This window comes from Diospyros lotus, chromosome 2 (genome assembly GCF_014633365.1).
Source record: "Diospyros lotus cultivar Yz01 chromosome 2, ASM1463336v1, whole genome shotgun sequence".
NCBI classification, from domain to species: Eukaryota; Viridiplantae; Streptophyta; class Magnoliopsida; order Ericales; family Ebenaceae; genus Diospyros; species Diospyros lotus.
In genome coordinates this window covers 21,105,576-21,127,183 of record NC_068339.1, presented here as the reverse complement: position 1 = coordinate 21,127,183, position 21,608 = coordinate 21,105,576, and the positions used below count along the sequence as shown (strand labels likewise).

The window sequence follows — 21,608 nt, the reverse complement described above, 5'->3', positions numbered from 1 at the left end:
CTATTTTATTTATATATTTTTTTATGATATTTTTAACTTTAGAACATATATTAACTCATATTTCCTTTTCGATCATTTCAATTGTAATTACAATTCATTTAATAATGAAATTAGTCGATGAAATATTAAAACTATATAATTCGTCAGAAAAGGGCATGATAGCTACTTTTTTTTTTCTGTATAACAGGATTATTAGTTATTTGTTGGATTTATTCGGGCCATTTCCCATTAAGTAATTTATATGAATCATTAATCTTCTTTTCATGGAGTTTCTTCATTATTCATATGGTTCTGTATTTAAAAAAAAAAGAAAAATTATTTAAGTGCAATAACGACACCAAGTGCTATTTTTACACAAGGCTTTACTACTTCGGGTTTTTTAACTGAAATGCATCAATCCAAAATATTAATACTTGCTCTCCAATCCGAGTGGTTAATAATGCACGTAAGTATGATGGTATTGGGTTATGCAGCTCTTTTATGCTGATCATTATTAGTACTTGAAATACATCAATCTAAAATATTAATACCTACTCTCCAATCCGAGCGGTTAATAATGCACATAAGTATGATGGTATTGGGTTATGTGGCTCTTTTATGCGGACCATTATTATCAGTAGCACTTCTAGTTATTACATTTCGAAAAGACATAAAGATTTTTTTCTAAAAGCAATCATTTATTAACTGGGTCTTTTTCTTTTGAAAAAATCCAATACATAAATGAAAGAAGCAATCTTTTTGGAAATACTTCTTTTTTTTTCTACTAAGAATTATTACAGGTCCCAATTGATTCAACAATTGGATCATTGGAGTTATCGTGTTATTAGTATAGGGTTTATCTTTTTAAGCATAGGTATCTTTTCGGGAGCAATATGTGCTAATGAAGCATGGGGATCATATTGGAATTGGGACCCAAAGGAAATTTGGGCATTTATTACTTGGACCGTATTCACAATTTATTTACATATTTGAACAAATAGAAAATTGACTCCCACAAATTCTACAATTGTGGCTTCTATAAGCTTTCTTATAATTTGGATATGCAACTTTGGTGTCAATCTTTTAAGAATAGGACTACATAGTTATGGTTCCTTTACATTAATGTCTAATTAAATTCAAGAAAGTCTCTAAAGAATATAAACAAAATAGAGCGTATATAAAAAACTTCGTATAAGCCGGCGAGAACCATGTGAATCACTACACTACTTGATTCACATGGTTCTCACAACGACGAAACATATATGATTAAAATTGAAATTTTTTTACCTTTAACTTAAGAAAAGAAAAAAAATAGGTTCTTACAACGAACTATTTTTTAAATTATAGGGTTCTTTTTTTTATTCATGAAAACTATCTAAAAAAAAATAGATAAAATAACTTCGACCTTATCAACTGATAATGAAAGAACGAAATCAAGGTAAATACCAATACCTAGTACGGGTAAAAAAGTAGAGATCGAAACAAACAACACTCGCGGTCCAGAATAAAAAAAATAAGAGTTTGGAGCATTAAATCACTTGTATCCATAAAACATTTGGCATGACATAAATAATAAATAAATAGGAGTTAATATCATTCCAATTGCCATTACAAAAGTAATTAATATTTTTGGCATTAAAAGATATTTTTGGCTAGTAATTATTTCAAAAAATACTATCAATTCTGCAACAAAACCACTCATACCCGGTAAGGTAAGAGAAGCCATTGAAAAGCTACTGAATATCGTGAATATTTTTGGCATTGGGATAGCTATTCCGTCCATTTCATCGAGATAAGCAAGATGTATTCTATCATAACTCGTTCCTGCTAAGAAAAAAAATGCAACACCAATAAATCCATGTGAGATTATTTGTAAAATAGCTCCATTGAGTCCCGTATCGGTTATTGAACCAATTCCTATCATTATGAAACCCATATGAGATACAAAGGAATATGCTATTCTTTTTTTAAATTACGTTAACCAGGAGATGTTGAAGCTGTATGGATTATTTGCATTGTGCCTACTATTATTAACCAATGAGAAAATATTGAATGAGCGTGAGGTAATAGTTCCATATTAATCCTAACGAAGCCATATGCCCCCATTTTTAATAAGATTCTAGCTAGAAGCATACAAGTACTGTAATGCGCTTCTCCATGGGTATCTGGTAACCATGTATGTAAGGGTATAATCAATAATTTAATAGCAAAAATAATAAAAAAAATCCAATATAGAATATTATTTCTAATGCCACATGATACGGTTGATTAGCTAACGTTTCAAAATTTAATATTAGTTCATTAGAACTATACAAGTTGACACCCAGAACTCCCATTAAGAGAAAAACAGAACCTCCTGCAGTGTACAAAATGAATTTTGTAGCCGAGTACAGACATTTCTTTCCTCCCCACATGGAGAGAAGTAAATAAATAGGAATTAATTCGAACTCCCACATGATGAAAAACAGTAAAAGGTCTCGAGAAGAAAATAATCCTATTTGACCGATGTACATTGCTAACATCAAGAAATGGAATAATCGAGAATCTCGAGTAATGGTCCAAGCCGCTAAAGTAGTGATGAATCCCATCAATAATAAAATGGGTCCTATAGAAAGTCCATCTATTCCTAATCTCTAGTGCAAATAAAAAAAATTTGATCCATTTATAATCTTCGACTAGTTGGATTAATGGATCGTCCAATTGGAAATGATAACATAATGCATAGGTTGTTAGAAGGTGCTCTAATATACATATAAAAATAGTATACCAATGAATGGCCCTATTGCCTCTATGGGGAAGGAAAAAAATTAAAGAACCCGCAAATATTGGAAAAACTACAATTATTGTTAACCAAGAAAAATAATTCGTGGTAAAGATAAGATACACATAAACCAGAAAAACTCATACTCGAAAAAATATGTTATTCTCGAGCACAGATTTTTATCGATAAAAAAAAATCAAATGAATTCAAATGGAATTTTTTGGAACATATCAATAAGCTAGACCCATGCTGCGAGTTGTTTCATGCCATAAATAAACTCGAACACTCAAGAAATCCGTTGGACAAGCGGATTCACATCTCTTACAACCGACACAATCTTTTGTTCTTGGAGTAGAAGCAATTTGTTTAGCTTTACACCTATCCCAATGTATCATTTCTAATACATCTGTGGGGTAAGCTCGGACACATTGAGTACACCCTATACATGTATCATAAATTTTTACTAAATGTGACATTGGATCTACACATTTTTGAATGACATAAATTTTCGATCTAGTAAACTTAATATTAATAAATGGCTCATATTTAGTTTTAGTTACCAGACAAATCAATAAATTACCAGAATTTTTTCTAATCAAATCCATCTAGTTCTGGATTGACTTATGAGAGAGGGCCAAGATACTTTGATTTCTTATCTTTTTGTAAAAAGATCATCTCTTATGCAGCAACTAGACTAATTCAAATTAATTGATGGATAATATTCAAATTTTAAAAATGAATACTATGTATTCAACAAATTTGATTGGTTAATACGAGTTGATTTTTTGTTGCGATAAATTGACAAAACAATTGCTAGCCCAATAGCCGTTTCAGTGGTTTCAATAGCTATAACAAAAATTGAGAAAATAGTTCCTTTTAATTGACGATTATAAAAAAAATAAAAAAATATTACAAAATTGATATTAACTGCATTCAATATAAGTTCAGGACACATAAGGGCTCTAACCATGTTTTGACTTGTAATCAATCCATAAATACTGATAGAAAATAAATAGGCACTCAAAACAAGTACATGTTCGAGCATCATGAACCAACTCCTTTTCAATCTCAATTCATTTCAATATGAACAGCAATTCAACCAATTGGATTGACTAAAATATAACAAGTACAGACCAAAAGAATATATTGGTAATAGATTAAACTAAAAGCATTTCGATTTTAGATATGAATTCAAATCGAATGGAAGAGAAATGAATGGGATAATCTAGAGCAAAGTTTGATTTGGATTCCTAGTTCTAAAGATTTATTATTGACGAGCTACAGCGATTGCACCTATTAAAGTAACTAAAAGAATTATTGAAATGAGTTCAAATGGAAGAAAAAAATCTATTGATAAATGAATACCAATTTGTTGACTATTACTTATCAAATCTTGCTCTAGCATCTGGTTTGATCTTTAACAAGATGAAGATTTTTTACTCAATCAATGGCTATCTTCTTGATTTAGTCAATACCATATTATTATTATTATTATTATTATTATTATTAAATAATAATAATAATAAACATAGGATTTATAAAACTTTGGAAATATGTAAATAAATTTCATAACAATCCCCCACATATTTCAAATGATTTATAAGAAAATAAATCATCAAATGCTAGATTATCTCATTTGAATGTAATGCATCGTATCTAGTGTTTTTTAGACTATGAACTAGATTTAGAAATAGTAAGTTGTAATTTATAGGATTGATGATGAAATGAAAATTTTCTATAAACCATAATCCTTACTGTAAATTACAAATCCCACTGTTCACATTACACCCCCACAATCCTTTGTTATTCATCATGGTTTTGCGCTAACAGCCCATGCGCACGCCTAATAATTCATGAATACTCTAGAAATTTGGCCACAAATTTCATAGGAGCGGCAACACTCCAGACTCATATAGGCGAATCCATCAAGTGTATATCGCAATACTATACATCACCTATAAGGGATATGAAATTCATTAAGAGCTTAGCTCAACCCTCGTATATTTCAATTAATCAGCACTATTTACAGTATAGGATGGGTCACCACAAAAATAATAGTGCTTCACTAAGTGCAACATATGACTTGTATGGGCTTGGGCCATAGGTGAAAGTAGGCCTTGTGTAACACCCCGTCCCGCCAGGCGTGTCACTATAAGGGTATTCTCGGGATTTCATTTTTTTTTTCTTTAAATTCAACACGCGCGGTATTTCAAGAACAATCTTCACATGCAGAAACAAAACCCCGCGAACCCCAGTCTTGCCCGTTTAACTATCAAGATCAATAATCTTAAACTAAACGAGTCTTAATACAACGCAGCGGATATACTAATACCAAAATACCATAGTTCTTACATTTTATTTCCATAGCAAAATACGTATTACAGATCAAATGATAAAATTGCTATATACAACTGTTCATTTACAACTTGAAATGCATGTTAAATCCTCCAAATGTTACAACGACTTAACAAACTAAGCACCATTGGCCCTCAACCGGCCACATCCTTGCCCTCGCAGCAGTTCCTGGCTGGAACATTAAACGTTCCAAGGGCATAGCCCAAGTTAGATGATAAACATCTAAGTGACGGCATAAAACAGTTCATACAATGCATGAGAGACACACGAGCGTGGCATACTCAGACAAACGTAAATATGCAAGACACGTCTAACTTGAGATATCACCTTGACATACTTAATCCCTCGAATGCCCCACTGTGGCACACGTTCACCTGGTCCAACGTTAATCCCTCGAGTGCACCGTCGTGACACCCGTTCACCTGGTTTAACATTATTCCCTCGAGTGCCCCAGTGTGACACCCGTTCACCTGGATTAACATTGTCCCAATCTCAAGTAGACCCCATCCCGCCCCATACGGACCCAACGATGCAATTAAACTTGACCCCAAATGATATGAAAATTTACACGCCATGCACCAACATTTTAAAATAAAACAATTAATGCAATGTAGCAAATATCGACACAATGATCTTAAGTAAAAGCCTTGTAAAACAATCTATGTCTAGGAGGGTATAACCACTCACTAGAACCCACCACAAGCACCTAAAAATACTTCCAAGACAAGGAAAAGATGGAATCAAACCACTCACCTCGAATGTATTCAGATTGCCTCGATCCTCGTGCAACGCCTCGATTTAGGTGCCAAATCCCAAATGCTTGAACTTATACTCAACCTTGAGCCACAATACTTCCTAAACACCATATTTAATTAAGGAAGCATTAAAATCATTTTCCTCAATTTTCCATAATTTTCTCTATTTTCTCCCAATTTTCTCCTCGATAATTCCAAAATAATTATTTATTCAACTATTTTTCGAAATATTTCAACACAATAAATCCTAAAATAATTAATTAAAAATACTAGAAGAAGAAATACCCAAAATGCCCATTTCACGCGCCCTGCGCGTGGAGGCTGGCGCGTGCAGCCACGGCGTCGTCTTCTTCCTCAAAACCGGCCGGCGACGACCCCTCCGATGACCGATCTGAGAACACCCCCTTCAAGCCCTCGATGATTCGATCCCATTGGCACCATTTTTAGGCCGAAAGGCCACCAGAAAGTGGCCCAAACGGCCAGTTGCAGGTCGGCGGTGGCGGACCGCCTCCAACCCTCGGCCAAGTTCGAACACCCCTCAAACATACACCAAAATGCTTCAAATCGATCCCAAAGTGATCCTTGATTCCTCGCGACCAAAAGCCCTTAATCACTCGCTCAAAAACATTCAAAAACTTGGTCGATTTATGCTTTAAAAGCTCGAACTCGCGGCCTCCTTTCATACCCAAAAATCGGCTAAAATCCGGCCAATCACCGACCAACCCTTGCTCCCTAAGACTCCTATGGCCGTATACGACCTTCCCCAAGCAAGCTTCGGCCGTCCCATCACCGGAAACAGCGGCCACGTGCGGCGGCAGTGCGGCGGCCGTTTTCTCCCTTGCATTCACATTGCAAAATTTTGCTAAATTGCATTTTCACCCCCTGATTTCTTCATTTGACATTTTAGCCCCTACCAATACACCCCTGATCTTTCCAAATATACCACTAAGGACCACAAGTCTTGTACTATTCATTTCACTCTTGAAACTTTCGAAAAATTATCGTTTTGACCTCTCTCGAGTAAATTTAGAAAAACTGCACTTAGGCCCGACTGATTGATTTGACCTTAAATCCATTCAATTTAACCCGAAATCTCTTAAGGGTTGTTCTATACATAAAATATTAGTCCCTAACATGCTCCGTTGACTTTTCGAATGTCTCCTATGTCGATTCGATTTTCTCAGCCCGGCCAACAGCTGTATCGAAAACTGTTCCTGATCCAATTTATTTCATCACTAAAAATCATAATTCGAATCACTTGTCGATATTATACCATTTTCCTTGGCTATCTAAGGTCCGGGGTACTCCCTCGAGCCACTTCGGTCTTTTAAGACTGCAATAGTGTGTCCTAAAGCCTTATTCTTTTGATAATTCCACTTGTACCATTCATCAAATATTATTTATGACCTCAAATCATTCCTGGGTATTACACCTTAGAATATATATATATATATATATTTATATATATGTATATTGTGTGCAAAATTGTGAATAAAAAAAAGATATAAAAATGGAAATAAGCCCAAAGACCAAAATGGGTATGATAAAGTAGTGTTGTGTGTGTGTTGTGTAAGGGGTAAATGTGGAAAAATGGGGCAAAGTGGTTGGGTTTAGGTGGCTGGCGGGAGGGCTTGCCATGCCCTCTTGCTCCTTCTTTAATTCATCTTCTCCTTCTCTCTCTCATTTTCTTGGTGCTCTTGGAAAACTCTTTCTTCTTCTCCTTCTTCATCATTCTCTTCTTCTTCCAAGGTAGAATCAAGCTCTCAAGGTTGGGAGGTTTGGAGATCTTGGAGTGCTTCTCCTTCTCTTGAGTTTTTTTATCAAAAAGCCAAGCATTCATCTTCTCTTCTTCTATCTTTTAATGCAAGATTATGTCCTCATGTGTAACCAAATTGATATTTTCAAATCTCCAAGTGGTGTTTTTAAACCTTGAGTTGAGTGGGTTGTTTCTAACTTTTTCTAAAAATGTGGGTTTCCTTCAAGAGGTCATGGAGTCTTGTTTTTGGTCTCCACGGGGCTTGTTTTTCCCCATCTTTCATTCATGGAATGGAAACTTGGGGGTTAAGGGATTAGCCATGGGTGGTTTTGGGTATTTTGTATTCATTTTGTGCATTCCGAGTTGCGTCGAGTCGACTTGTAGTAGCCTAAGTTGACTCGAACGAAGCTTGTTCTTTTTTTAGTCCTTTTCCCCATTTTCGGCCAAGTCGACTCGTCCAAGCGGTCAAGTCAACTTGGCCCAAGTCGACTCGAATTTCCCTCGAGTCAAGTTGATTGCGACTTGACTATACTGCACTTGTCTCACTGTTTTGGTTATAACTTTTGTTGTAGAAATCGGAATTGTGATCCGTTTGAAGTGTCATAAACTAAACTTTGAGGGATTCGATTTGATATATAATATCATATACTTTGGATATGTTTTGAGTCAGTTAAGGATTTCCTAAATCAATATTAACCATAACGAGCTTGTTTGGGAAAATTGTTAAGTAATGTTTTTGGTTGGCATGTCCACGGAAATCTCTTATCTGGTGTGATGCATTGCTATCATTATATTTTCATCTCTTATTATTATTTTGGCGCTGCAACTAAGTTCCACAAGTGTGAGACAAGATATCCCATTGAGCACCTAACGCGGGTGAGGTGGCCATAAACTCGGTAGGCGATGCTCTTGCCACTGTGGGTGGTTAATGAATTTTGCTATTTATGTATTAACATAGTCTCATGGATGTGTAGGCCTAGAGGGCCAAAGTGACGCATGTATTTCTATCATTAAATAATGTTGCATAAGCATGGGTTGATGACTTCTTGCTATGAGTCATGTATGGAAAAAGAATGTTATGCCATTGCGAAAATTGTGCGAATATCACTCCATGAATTAAATGTGTGCATTGTTTTTAAGTGATGAAATACAAATTTCTAAGGTATTATTAATGAGGAAGGCATGATCTAAAGATTTATTTTTAAATGTCAGGTAGTAGTCTTCCCTTGACTCTTATCTTATGTATGCCTTCAGGGATCTATCTATCTTATTCCCTTTGCTATAATTATGCTTGTTGAGCCTTGTGTGTAATACCCGGGAATGATTTGAGGCTAAAAATGGTATTTGATAAAGGATATAAGTGGAATTATCGAAATAATAAGGCTATAGGGTACACAAATGCAGCTTTAGATGACCAAATCAACTGGAGGGAGTACCCTGGACCCTAGATAGCCAAGGAAAATGGTATAGTATTGACGAGTGATACGAATTATGATTTTTAGTTATGAAAGAAATTGGATCGGGAACAGTTTTTGGTACAGCTATCGACCGGGCTGAGAAAACTGAATAAACGTAGGAGACATCCGAAAAGTCAACGGAGCGTGTCAAAGACCTATATTTTATGTATAGAACAACCCTTAAGTGATTTCAGGTTGAAACGAATGAATTTAAGGTCAAAACGATCGATCGGGCCTAAGTGCAATTTTCTAAATTTGCCTGAGGGAGGTCAAAACGGTAATTTTTCAAAAATTTTGGGAGTCAAATGAGATGTACTAAACTTTTGGGCCTTGATAGTGGTATTAGATAGTTCAAGGGTACATGAGAAAGGCCAAAATGAGATTTGATGAAAGCAAGGGGGTGAAAGTGTAATAAACCAAAGTTCAATAGTGTGAACACAGCACCTGAAAATCGGCCGCCGCAAATCTCCGCATGTGGAGGCTGATCTCGGCAATGGGATAGCCGAGGAGGGGCTGGGGGAGGTCATATACAGCGTGGGCTGGCTTGGGGACCAAGCCTTGGCCGCTGATTGGTCGGAACTTGGCCGGATTTTTGCTATAAATAGCAAGGGTTTTGGCCGAAACTTGGAAAGCAAATTGATCACGATTTTGGATGTTTTTGAGGGAGTGGTTAGGGGGCTATAGGTGCTTGCATCAAGGGGAAGATTTTGGGAGCATTTTCATCAAGTGTAGAGGCCGATTGAAGCTCGGTCGAGATCGGGTGGTGGTCTGTCTTGCCAGACCTGCAACTCGTCATTCGAGGCATTTTTTGGTGGCCTTTCAACCTGAAACCGGTACCAACGTGATCGATTCTTCATGGGCTTCAAGGGGGTACCACTTTTGTGGCCATCGGAGCTGTAGTCGACGGCCAGAGAATTGGAGAAGACGGTGGCGCGTGGCTACACGCACCAGCTTTCATGCGCAGGGCGCGTGTGATAGGGGCAATCTGGTAACTTTCTTCCAGTATTTTTATTTAATTATTTTAGGAATTATTGTGTTGAAATATTTTGGAAAATGTCTGAGGAGATAATTATTTTTGAATTATCGAGGTGAAAAATAGGAGAAAAATAGAGAAAATTATGAAAAATTAAGGAAAATGGATTTTAATGTTTCCTTAATTAAATATGGTGTTTAGGAAGTGTTGTGAATCGAGGTTGAGTGTAAGTTTAAGTGATTCCGATTTGGCACTCAAATTGAGGCGTTGCACGAGGATCGAGGCATTCTGAATGCGTTCGAGGTGAGTGGTCTGACTCTAGTTTTACCCTTGTTTTGAAAATGTCTTGGTGTAAGTGTAGTGAGTTCAGGTGAACGGTCTTACCAGAACTCGGGATGTTATGCTTATGCGTTTTATTCATGTATATATGGCATCATTTGCATTTTGATCATGTGGTATATTGCATCGACTGTTTTTACTTGCAAAAGAGTCAGTGCATGGCGTGTGATTTTCATATCATCGGGGTATTTGTTTTCATGTCGTTGTTGGGTCCGTATGGGACGGGATGGGGTCTTCTTGAAAATGAGACAAGGTTAATCCAAGTGAACAAGTGACACGGTAGGGCACTCGAGAGATTAGGTATGTCGCGGCAAGGACAACCCCCACAGTGTGTTGAATGGATTTCCACGGGAGGTTGAGTATGTCAGGGAGATTTCTCAAGTTAGATGTGTTTGCATGTTGTCGTTTTGTCTGTGTATGCCATACTCGTATGTTTTTCATGCATTATGTAAGCTGTTTCATGCCAAAACTTAGATGTTTTATCATCTAATCTGGGTTATCCCCCTGGAACATCCAAACGTTCCAGCCAGGGACTACTGCGAGGGCGAGGACGCAGCCAGATGAGATCTACGGTGTTTAGCTTGCTAGTTATTATATCACTTTGGAAACTTTAGTATGTATTCTGGTTATGTATGAACGATGGTATGATAATGTTGTTATCATTTGGTAGTTTTGTAATAAGTGTTTCAATGTAAAAACACCTTGTATGAACTCGTGGTAGACCATGGTATTTTGACGTTAATATATCCACTGCGTTATAAAATGTCTCGTTTAATTGTTAAGATTATTGATCTTATTAGTTAAACGGGCAGGACTGGGGTTCTCAGGATTCGTTATCTGCATGTGAAGATTGTTCTTGAAATCACCGCGCATGATGAACTTGGAAAAAAAAAAAAGATTCCCAAAAATACCATTATAGTAACACGTCTGGCAAGGCGGGGTGTTACATTGTGGCTCATTTGTTTTCTTGTTGTCAATCCAGGTAAGGAAAAATCTATAGCAAAAGGGGAATCTAGTGGGACTTGAAGTTGATTTTAGACGTATACAGAGATCTCCCCCGACCTAAAGATTTTGGGATTTGTGTGGAGGGCCAGTGTCAAAGGTCAATCATTTTTTGTATGTTAATGGCGCCCTTTGTTATTTTGAGAAATGTATGGCTTTAAAAGCCTTAAGAAATGTTGTAAGAATGGTTATCGCTCATATTAAAAGTGAGCATGTTTATAATATGAAGTTTTTGGATATGTATATTTTTGTGTTCCAATTTGGAAGGACTATCTTTCAGATGTCCTATGCTAGCAGGTATATCCGGAAGCGGGCCCTGATAAAATCTTTATTGGTTCTTTAATAAATAAGTACCCCATATCCATACTTGAGTACACACGCTAGAGATTACAAAGACTACTCAATTCTAAGTTTTTTTCTCTTGAATAACACTTGTTTGTTTCTATGCCAATTTGTGCGACCCAACCCTCTATTTATAGGACATAGGGGTGGACATTACAGTATAAGAAAATCGATAGTTCTTGTTGGAAGTTAGGTAGTTATCGTTAGAACTTTTCTAACCAACTACCCTAGAACTCAACTAATTCTGATGAGCGTCTTTCAGCTTACTATATGAAAACATATAACAATATGTACAAAAATCATTCCCAAAAAAAGACTATTTTCTTGGTCTTTTTACTTTTTCTTAAACTAGACTTAACATTTTCTACATCAATCTTTTCAGAAGGTAAAGTAGAAATAGTATCAATTTTCATAGGAAAAATATTTTCAAAAAATTCAACATTTTTTGTTTCAACAATAGTGTTGTATTTAAGTAGAAATAGTATCAATTTTCAGAAGGTAAAGTAGAAATAGTAACAATTTCAAAGGAAAAATATTTTCAAAAAATTTAGCATTTTTTGTTTCAACAATAGTGTTGTATTCAAGTACATCACTTTTCAATGCTATAAATCTATATGCAGCACTATGATCAGCATAACTAATAAACAAACAATCAGAAGTTTTAGAGCCTATTTTTTTTTTTTTTAAGGTTCAAGAAACATAAACTTGGCAAGACACGCCATACTTTTAAATATTTCAAGTTATGAGGGTAGACCTTTCATAACTCATAGGGAGTTTTACTATAAGGAATTCTATTTTGTAAATAGCATGCAAATAAAATAGCTTCGCCCTAATGATTATCAGTTGCATTAGAACTAATTTTTAGCATATCATTCATCATTTTTTTTAATATTCTGATTTTCCTTTCAACTACACCATTAGATTCGGGGGAATAAAGAAGAGTAATTTCATGTATAATTCCTCCATTCTCATAAAAATCATTTATCATTATGTATTCACCCTTCTATCTGATCTAACTCTTTTAATTTTTCTATTTAATTGATTTTCTACTTTTGCCTTATAGGAAAGAAACATGCTAAAAGCCTTGTCTTTGTTTATGAGCAAATACACCTTAGTGTATCTAGAGCAATCATTAATAAAGGTTATATAATATATCTTGCCACCTCTAGTCATAGTTTATTTCAAGTCTTTCAAGTCAGTATGTATCAAATTTAATAGTTCAGATTCTGTTTCTATATAAATGCATGATTTTCTAGTTAGCTTAGCTTCAACACAAATGTCACATTTATTCATGCACGAGTCACTAATTTCATAAATTAATCCTAACGTTTGTGTTGTTTCCAAGAACTAATATTATTATTCATTACTTCAGAGACATTAAGAACAAAATAAACCCTGATCATAGTAACCCTTTCCCACAAAAACATTATTCTTTGTTTTTACAATTTTATTAGATTCAAATGACACTTTAACTCCCAGTACTTTACCCAAAAGAGCAATAGAAACTAGGTTTGTCTTCATGTTTGGAACATGTAGCACATCTTGCAAAGCCGAAGTTTTCCCTGAGATCAACTTGAGAAGAACCTTGCATTTTCCAATAACTTGTATAGTCCTTGAGTTGTCCAAGTACACATTTTCTTCTCCATCCCCTACAAGTGTGTAAGAGGAAAAAGCATTTTTGTTTGTAGAGATATACCTAAAGTCTTACCACCCATTTATTCGTGTTAGCCATGAGATTTACTTGAGAAATTACTTCAACTATTATTTCATTATCATCTACTTAGACCAAATTAGCCTTAGTAGGATTGCCATTTCTCACTCTCTTTCAGCATTGAGGTGCATGGTGACCTGGTTTCCCACAAACAAAATAATTGTCCTTCTTTTTCTTAAAGTTAGGGTTAGTAATTTGGGCTTCAAATCAGACTTGGAATTTTTATTGAAATATATGTTGTTGTAGTTGTAGTTGTTATCTTTCCCTTGCACCAAGTTGGCATTTGGAGCAATCTTTTTTCCTTTAGCAGCGTTCAGTTCCTTTCGATTTTTGTCTTTAATGATAATGTGGACTATGAGATCTGACAGCAACAGTTGCTTGTGCTTATGCTTGAGTTGTTGCTTGTAGTCATTTTAAGACTTGGGCAACTTTTCAATTAGCAACCCAACTATAAATTCTTTTGGCAAGTTGATCTTTTCAACTTTCAGATCTTCCAGCAACCGTTGGTACTTGTTGATTTGGACTTTGATGTCTTTGTCTTCTATCATCTCCCATCAGTAGTACTTTTCAATTATGAACTTCTATTTGTTGACATCTTCAGTGATATACTTGGAGATCATGGAACTCCATATCTCATTTGCTTCTTTATAAGGACAATAGACATCAAACAAATCATAGATAAGGTACTAATGATGGTGTACCTACATACCTTGTTGGCATGCACCCAATTTTCCAATTATTTGTCACCATCTTTGGGTTTGGATCCGATTAACACTGTGAAGCTTAGGAAATAAACCTAGCTTTTAATATGTATAAAATCACTTAATTAAATCCATAGACTATACACCTATATATATATATATATATACAAATACAATGGGCCATGGGATCTATCATAGGATTAACCCTAGACTATAACCATATAACTCAACACTCCCCCTCAAGCTGGAGCATATATATCATATGCGCCAAGCTTGCTACAAATATACTCAATTCGAGGACCCCTGAGAGACTTAGTGAAAACATCTTCTAACTGGTCATTGGAATTGACGAAATCTGTGGTAATACAGCCAGATAAAATCTTCTCTCGGATGAAGTGACAATCTATCTCGATATGTTTGGTCCTCTCATGAAAGACTGGATTGGAAGCAATATGTAATGCAGCTTGATTGTCGCAAATTAATCTCATCTGTGATATCTCCTCAAACTTGAGCTCCTGAAGCAATTGTTTTAACTAGATAAGTTCACACGTTGCCAAGGCCATAGCACGATATTCTGCTTCGGCACTCGACCTAGCAACAACCTCCTGCTTCTTATTTTTCCAAGATTCTAGGTTTCCTCCAACCAGAACACAATATCCTGAAGTAGACCGTCTGTCAAAAGAAGAACCTGCCCAATCAGCATCAGAATATCCGACTACTCAAGTATGACCTCTGTCCTCATACAATAGTCCTCTACCTAGAGCTCCCTTAATATACCTGAGAATCTGGACTACCGCATCCCAATGGCTATCACAAGGAGACTGTAAAAACTGACTGACAACACTAACTGAGAAAGAAATATCTGGGCGAGTGATAGTGAGATAATTAAGTTTTCCGACTACCTTGCAGTATCTTCCAGGATCAGTAAGAAGGTCCCCCTATCCTGGTAAGAGCTTTACATTAGGGTCCATAGGAGAATCTATAGGTTTACAATCAAGCATCCCAGTTTTTTCCAGAATGTCTAACACATACTTCCATTAAGAGATAACAATACCAGAACTGGACTGAGCAACTTCTATGCCAAGAAAGTATTTAAGTAACCCCAAGTCCTTAGTCTGAAAATGATGGAAAAGATGTTTCTTCAACTGAATAATACCATCCCGATCATCACTAGTAATAACAATATCATCCACATAGATAACCAAATATATACACCTCCCATGTGATGTGTGTTTATAAAAAATCGAATGATCAGACTCACTACAAGTCATACCAAAGTCTTGAATAACAGCACTGAAACGATCAAACCAAGCTTGAGGAGACTGCTTCAACCCATATAGTGAGCGACGGAGTTTACAAACCTACCCAGACTCCCCCTGAGCAACAAACCCAGAAAGTTGCTCCATATAAATCTCCTCCTGAAGCTCACCATGTAAAAAGGCATTCTTAATGTCTAGTTGATACAACGGCTAGTGGCGCATAACTGCTATAGAGAGAAACAAACGCACAGAGGACATCTTAGCAACAGGGGAAAAAGTGTCACCATAGTCAAGGCCATAAACCTGAGTATACCCTTTGGCAACCAAACGAGCCTTGAGGCGATCAACCTGCCCATCAGGACCCACCCTGACAGTATAGATCCACCGACAGCCGACAAGAGATTTCCCTGGGGGTAAAGGAACCAAATCCAAACTACCATTGGAATGCAAAGCAATCATCTCATCCACCATTGCTTGTCGCCACCCCGGATCAGAAAGTGCCTCACTAACAATCTTAGGTACTGAAACAGAGGATAAGGAAGACACAAAAGCACAAAAAGGAGACGAGAGACGGTGATAGCTAAGAAAATTATAAATGGGGTGAGGATTGTGAGAAGAACAGGTACCTTTTCGAAGGGTAATAGGAAGAAGATCCTCAGAAGGCAAGACCGCGGCAGGTGGAGAGACTGGAGCAGGATGTGAGGCAGCAGGAGTCGTTGAAGTAGTAGGAGATGCGGGAGAAGGCGCAGGAGCAACATCTCCACCAGGAGGAGACCGAGGCTGATGATGCCGATGATAAACCTACAATGGGGTAGAAGAAAGAATAGGGAGAATAGGAGCAGGAGGACTCGCGGGAAGAGGGATGGCCTCAGAAATGGGTTGACACTCGGAATGAGGTGAATAGTAGAAATGAGACGACTCAAAGAAGGTAACATCAGTCGAAAGAAAATAGCGGCGAGTGTCAGGAAAATAACACCGATAACCCTTCTGAATGCGAGAGTAACCAAGAAAAATGCACTTGATGGACCGAGCAGACAATTTATCATGACTGGGAGACAAATTATGGACAAAACAGATGCAACCAAAGACACGTGGAGGAAGAATATATAATGGTTGATTAGGAAACAAGAGAGAGTGAGAAATTTGGTGCTAAAGAACCGATGAGGGCATCCTGTTAATGAGATAGCAAGCAGCAAGGACAGTTTCAGCCCAAAAGCGAAAGGGGACATGATAATGTAGAATAAGAATGCGAGCAGTTTCAATCAAATGTCTGTTTTTACGCTCAGCAACTCCATTCTGCTGTGGTGTATATGCACAAGACGACTGATGCAAGATCCCCTGAGAAAACATAAAGGTAGTAAAGGGAATAGAAAAATACTCAGGGGCATTATCACTGCGCAATACTTGGACAGAGGTATGAAATTGCGTTTTGATTTCAGCACAAAAGGATTCAAAAATTGAGAATAACTCAGAACGATTTTTCATTAAATATAACCATGTGCAACGAGAATAATCGTCGATAAACGTTACAAAATATTGAAAACCCAAAACAGACATGACACGACTAGGACCCCAGACATCAGAATGAACTAAAGAAAACGGGGACACAGCCCAATTATTGACACGCTTTGGAAAAGAAGTGCGAGACTGTTTTCCAAGTTGATAAGACTCACAATGAAAAGACGACAAACTAGATAAACTGGGGATCATCTTCTGAAACTTAGCCAAACTAGGATGTCCCAAACGATTGTGGAGAAAAGCAGAAGACTCAGTCACCGAGCAAGCAATAGGCGATGCAGGAAGGTTGAAATGATAAAGACCCTGCACTCACATCTGACGCTAATAATCTGTCTCGTACCGCAATCCTGGATAGTAACAGAATGATCATCAAAGGTGATAGAACAATTTAAGGCACGCGTAAGTTTACTAACAAAGACAAGATTAAATGGACAATGAGGAAGATAAATGACAGAATCTAAAGGCAGAGAAGGTAAGGGTTTGGCAGTGCCAATAGCTTTAGCAACCGCTTTGGACCCATTAGCTAATGTTACAGAAGGTAAAGAAATAGAATTAGTAAAATGAGAGAACAAATGGGGATTATCAGAGATATGCTTAGAAGCACCTGAGTCCAGGACCCATGGTTCCAAAGAGGAAGATTGAGCGAGACAGGTAGTGGAATCACCAGAGTGGGCAATAGTAGCAACTGTGGATGAGGTTTACTGGGACGTCTTATACTTGAGATACTCATCATAGTCAGCCCCAGTGAGAAGGACGTATTGCGGTGGATGACCATCAAAGGACTCAGATCGAGAACCATCAGCATGAGTAACATTAACACGAGGAGGGCGACCATGTAATTTATAACACTATTCCTTAGTATGCCCCCACTTGTGACAATAGTTACACTTGGGGCGTTTTCCCTAATTACCACGATCTCCGCCCTGTTCGCCAGTACTCTGAACCTGAGAAGCCATGACTGAATGATCACCTGCAGAAGAGGGAGGCATTGTAGGAACAGATGAAACCTAAAGAAGACGAGAATACACTTCATCCATAGTAGGTATAGTAGGACTAGCAAGAATCTGATCACGAACAAGAGCAAGCTCAGGACCAATGGCAGCAAGAGTACACACAATGAAGAACTTATCCCGCTGAGCTAGATCCTCTGCAGCAGTCTTACCAGCAGGTAACAAGGAGTTAAATTCAGCTTTAATAGAGGCCATCCGACCAAGAAAATCAGGAAGAGTCAAACCCTATTGTCGTAAACTGAGCAGATTAGACACCACTGAATACAGGCGTTGAATGTCATTAGTGTATAACGCCTTGGCCTGAACCCACAATTCACAACACGTGGTATAGTTAGTATAGATCGGATGAAAAGGGGGATCAATTGACTGCCATAGGAGACTGCACAACAGAGCATCAGCTCTTTGCCACTCGGGTTTGTTTGTGGTCACATTCTCGGCCTTGGTAGTTAGATGATCCTGTAAGTCTTGACCCATACACCATAGTTCAACCGCCTTGGACCAAGATGTAATACCTCATGTTGCAAAGTGTTAAGTAAGTTCAAGGAACTGAAAATCAATTTGAGAATTTAATTAACTAATTTTCGAATCGACCAGAGGGAGTACCCTGGACCCTAGATGATTAAGGAAAATGGAATAGTAAGGACGAGTGATTTGAGTTATGATTTTAGGCATCAAAAGAAGTTAGATCGGAAATAGTTTCCAGTGTAACTATCAACCAGGTTGAGAAAACTGAATAATCATAAGGGATGTAATACTTGAGATTTTTAGATTTAGATACTTGAAGAAATATGATATTTTAAAGGATTGTGGATGTTTGGAGACAAAAGTTCAATTTCTGAGCCATGGGCAAAATCGTAATTTTTGAGATTCGGGTAAAAGTGTAATTTACCTAAAAATCAAGGGTATTAGCGTAATTAATCCATTCTTCAGGGACTAAAATATAATTAAAAATTAGTCCAAGGACCATGTTGAAAAGGGTCAAAGCGTAATTATCCAAAAGTTCGAGCCAAAGTGTAATTATTGAAACTTTTTTTCTAAGGGCATTTGGGAGATTCAAGAAAATCCTCATAAATAACATTAGAGATAAGATAAAGGCTCATGATAACGTTAGAGATAAGATGAAGGCTCATGATGATTTTAAGGATAAGATTTGGATAAAATTTGATTGGATAAGATTTTGTTGGATATGATTTGATTTGGATAAATATTTGATTTGAATAAGATTTGATTCGGATATTAATGATTATATAATATCTTGGAAGATTTAGAATGATTGCAGAATATCTTAGAAGATTTGATAATGATTATATAAAATCTTAGAAGATTTAGAATGATTGCATAATATCTTAGAAGATTTGGTAATGATTATATAAAATCTTAGAAGATTTGGAATGATTGCAGAATATCTTAGAAGATTTGGTAATGATTATATAATATCTTGGAAGATTTACAATGATTGCAGAAGATCTTTAGAAGATTTGAAATGATTGTAAAAGATTTTGGAAGATTTGAAATGATTGCATAATATATATTTCTTGGTGGCTAAGTTTCCAAAACCTATAAATAGGGGTTCCTAATCAAAGGTTTCTCATTCGAAATTGTGAGAAGTTCGTGCTAGACAAGAGTGCTTTGGGTTTAGTGGATAGAGGGCTTTTTAAGCATATGCAAAGCATCACACATGCAGAGAACTTAGGCAGCGCGTAAGGGCGTGTAAGAAGGTGGTTTGATCAAAATACTTGAGGAGTTACACAAAAATCGAGGTTGGGCACAAGATTCGAGGTGTTCTGAGTTTCGTTCGAGGTGAGTGTTCGCCCCCAAAAACTTGATTTATTGTACTTGTTCTATCTGAACATGTGTGTGATTTCATGCAAAATGGTTTTGTGCATTGAAACGGTAACCGGTGACGATTGGTTTTATGAGGGAGGTTCATCCCTAAATGTTTTGAAATTGTGCATTGCATTTTATAAAGCTGTTGTTTATATGATGCATTGAATTGTGAAATGTGGCATTGTCTCGCGTTTTGTGCGTACGTATGGAATGTCAGCCTAAGATGTCTGGATAGTGTAGCCATAATTCTCCAAGAGCGTGACGGAATAATAGGGGTATCTGATACTAGGTGTGCATGTCAGGATAGCCGCTTTGGTCTCCGTGCCAGATCGTTTGGTCAGGGAAGTTGCACTAGGACGACTAGGTGGTCCATACTGTGTTGTTCATGTGAGATGTCAGCCTAAGATGTTGTCTAGATAGTGTAGCCGTAATTCTCCAAAGGCGTGACGGAATAATAGGGGTATCTGATGCTGGTGAGCATGTCAGGATAGCTGCCTTGGTTTCCATGCCAGGCCGTTTGGCCAGGGAAGTTGCACTAGAATAACTAGGTGGTCCATGTAAAATTTTGGTGTTGGGATTGTATGGTGGTTCCTGGATGCTTAAGGTGGGAACGTATTTTGGTGAGATGCGTTGGCAGCCCCATTCGTCGTGTCATCGAGTCGGTATGGTGGCATAGCTTTTAGAGAGATTGCTCTTTTCCCGTGGTAGGGTTAAGCTCTGGGGATTCTCTTGGGCTAGGGCTTACCAGGTGTATTGGTTTATTTCATGTCTTGCATTCATTCATGAAAAATGTGATTTTGAACTCTCACTTAGATGATTTAGCATCTAATTTGGACTATATCCTTGGAATATTCAAACGTTCCAGGTGAAGACAGCGGTGCGAAAGGAAAGGGGATTGTCGAGGAATGACGACAATTAGTGGATAGTTTACTTTATGTCGTTTTCAGTTATGTTGTTTATTTTGAAAACATCATGTAAACGTTGGCTCAGCTTTATATTATAAATAAAGTGGTTTCGGTTATGACCTGTTAATGTTTCGATCTAGCTTCCGCATTTGTATTGGTGAACCTGTCTTAGTTATTGATGGTTCATAGTTGATATACTGAGAAGGTGTAACGGGATCTTCGGGGAACGATTTATGTTGAGTTTCTGTTGTTTGCTGGAAAAAAAAATATCTCCGAAATCTTACGTTACGTAACGCCCTCCCGGGAATTGGGGTGTTACACAAGAGATATAATTGGAACTACCCATCAACTTCTTAATAACAATAGCTAGAGAGGGAGACAAAATACCAGAAAATGAGCTAGATTTACTAGTACCAGCCATGTTGGATAAAAGAGAGCCCTACAAGATCAACAGATCTGCAATCAAAGGGTTAAATAAACCAAAAATAAAGGCTGGATAATTCAGCACAAAGAACAGGTGCGCTGGAGCGACGGCAGATAGCGAATGCCGGTGACCGGCGACCGCGGATGGCAGCGGATGGTGACGAAACCACCTGGGCTAGGATAGACTGAAGGAGGCGAGTCCAATGGTGAAGACGGCATTGTGATCGGAGCACTGGTGAGAGAGATCGGAGCAAAACAGTCTCTGTGAACAGTGCGAGACAGGCGGCGCGTGGCAGCACGTGGTGGCGGCAACGATGATGATTCTCCGGGGGTCAACAGATCGGAGGTCGGGGAACACAACGACGGTGGTGGTGTGCGTGACTGGTGGCCGGACGGTGAAGACCCACAATTGACCAGTAGCGCGCGCGATATAAACACAGTGGGCGGCAACGGCGGTGGCATGGCAGGCTGCGGCGATCGGTGGCGACGCGATCGACGGTGTTCGTTGGTGATGTGGGCGGTGGCGATGGCAAGC

General features: G+C 37.6%; 1 pseudogene; it reads right to left on the bottom strand.

Moving 5' to 3' along the window:
• Positions 1-1,115: 1,115 nt before the first annotated feature.
• On the bottom strand, positions 1,116-2,492 carry LOC127794704 (NAD(P)H-quinone oxidoreductase chain 4, chloroplastic-like; annotated as a pseudogene).
• Between the last annotated feature and the right edge of the window lie 19,116 nt (positions 2,493-21,608).